Source organism: Prionailurus viverrinus, unplaced genomic scaffold (assembly GCF_022837055.1).
Source record: "Prionailurus viverrinus isolate Anna unplaced genomic scaffold, UM_Priviv_1.0 scaffold_59, whole genome shotgun sequence".
Lineage (NCBI taxonomy): Eukaryota > Metazoa > Chordata > Mammalia > Carnivora > Felidae > Prionailurus > Prionailurus viverrinus.
In genome coordinates this window covers 1,169,706-1,172,052 of record NW_025927621.1, presented here as the reverse complement: position 1 = coordinate 1,172,052, position 2,347 = coordinate 1,169,706, and the positions used below count along the sequence as shown (strand labels likewise).

The 2,347-nt window shown below is 44.7% G+C and overlaps 1 pseudogene; it reads left to right on the top strand.

The window, feature by feature from the left end:
- The first annotated feature begins 1,040 nt into the window (after positions 1-1,040).
- LOC125159693 (uncharacterized) lies at positions 1,041-1,193 on the top strand (annotated as a pseudogene).
- The last annotated feature ends 1,154 nt before the right edge of the window (positions 1,194-2,347 follow it).

The window sequence follows — 2,347 nt, the reverse complement described above, 5'->3', positions numbered from 1 at the left end:
TAATGTGCTTCAAATTTCTCAGGAAATGAATGAAATGGGCAGTCGTTTCCACCCAGTGAGCTGGGCAACACATGTGTCTGAGAAGGAAAGAGGCCTTATACATGCTGACTCCCTAGGATGTAGCTTGTACAGAGACCATGTGCTGGGCTCTCTGAGGGATGAAACACACCCCTAACTTTATTTCTAGCTAGTTGAGACCTGAACTGTTCACAGATGCTTGATTAGTTATAAAAACTCCTGAACCAGGGCCATGTAGACCTTCCTCAAAGGACAGGATCAGATCTCCCTCTTGTCCTCAAGGGTCACCTGAGGCACCTGAAAAACCCTCTGCCCCTAGTACGGGACATGAGAATGTGAAAGAGTTGAATATAATGAAACCTGTTGCGGATGGTTTGTTTTTCTTGCACACAGTCTATGCAAGTCAGAATCAACTTCCATCCCCCTCCATCTTTTATGAGACCTAGGACATGGTGCAACTCCCATGGGGAATATCAGTTGTGTCTCTACCATGGATGCAGAGAAAGACAAGGTAAATTCTGTTGCCTATTTCAGTTGCAATGCTTTCTGGAAAATTTATCTGACCTTGTCTGGTTTTCTATGCCCTCTGGTATTTTTACTGTTTGATTTACATCCTCACAAGCCTCCAGACTTCTCCAGTTTAAGATCATCATGTTAGCTAGTGCCTCTGGACGCCACAAGTGTGTGGAGGTGGAGGACCACGTGGCTATCACTTTGTGTTTGTGGAAATAACTTGAGGAGAATGACACTTCACTGCACCCTCAAGTCTTCTGGAGCATGGGACACCTTTCTCACTTTCTTTGCATGGGATTATCCTGATTATTTTCATTTTTTTTCCTATTTCAGAGTAGGCCATGAATTTGTTCAGAATGTCTGCTATGAGCCTCGTGACTGGAAAAGATAACAACACTTTCCAACATTATATTGTGTGCTTTGTGCAGTGTTGAGGGTTATTAGTTAAATTTCAGAACTCATTACTGGTCCTTCTGTGTTGGTCAATGTGCAATAGAGAAGTTCTCCCAAGCTTTGCGCAGTGGCAGTATCATAGCCAATGAGGTTTATCCGAGGCGCGATTATTGCTCATCGAGAATTTCTCCAGTTGTCCCCTAGGTGGAAATACTCTGAATTTTCAGAAGCGGCATGTGTAATCGAAAATGTACGTGGAACTTCAGTCGTGAAGGGAGAGAATCAGTGATTACCTGCAGGGCCAGTAACTCACAGAGTTCTTCAGTTGTATTTATATGAGCAGGTTCAATTGTGTCCCAGGAACAGTTGCAACTGGTACTTTGTCTCATGATGCCTTATGGGAGTTTTACACCTGAAATTGAGACATGTTTCTGTTCATTCTTTTACGTAGAATTTCTACCTCCCTTTTACAATGGGACAAAATAGCTCTGCAATTCATATTGTATTTAAAAGCTGAATTGCCTGTGAATTAAGGTAAACACTCTTAAGACCATGAATGTGCACAGGTAACGTGTTTCTCTCAGAAAACACATTTCTAGGCCCCCTGCAGGACTCCAGGAATCCCCATCTCCTCAAAGGTCTCTGTGCCCTTGCACAGAAGATGTCTTTGTCAGTGAGGGAAGCAGAGTAAGGACATGAATGGGATGGCAATTTGAGCTTTGACCCTGGGGTGGCCCTGAATCTCTGTGTGGTGCTGGGCTTTTCTTTCATTCCTTCATGTTTTGTCTGTTCTCAATGTGTAAGTAAAAAGTCTGCAGATCTGGTGGAAGAGGGGTGTCCTGAACACAGATGCCTGCCTCTCTGGAATACATTCCTTTATTAGACTGGCATTACTGCCATCAATCTTCAAGAATAGGATTCCTTGGCTTTCTGCATTTGTAACCATGTGCAGTGATGTGTGGAGACAGTAGTTTCTCCTTGTGCATCTGGTACCTTCAGGCTGTAGGTGGGACCTCATAGGAGGTCCTCGTGAGACCTTCAGGTTGTAAGTGGGATCTCGTGGGAGGGTAGAGTTTTCTGGCACTGATGCTGCATTCTACTAGAACCCGTGAATGAACAAGGGGCCAGGTGCTGACACCTGCTTCATTGTGTTTCAGCTCCTGTGGGCGTTCTACTTCTGTCTGTCATACCAACATACCTGTCGCTTCTGTTCTGTAGGTCCTTATGGTTGCAAGAGGACCTCCTCTTTTACCAGGTCCACCCTGCATGCCCTCCCCCACAGATCCCCTTTATCACTGTTCATGGACTCTATAAGTCACCACCAGCTCATTGGTGCCCTCAGTGACCTCCACCTCGACTATTTGTAAGATGATCTGAACAGTATGAGTTGACATGTTCAGCATATTCATCTACTGTCTTGTTG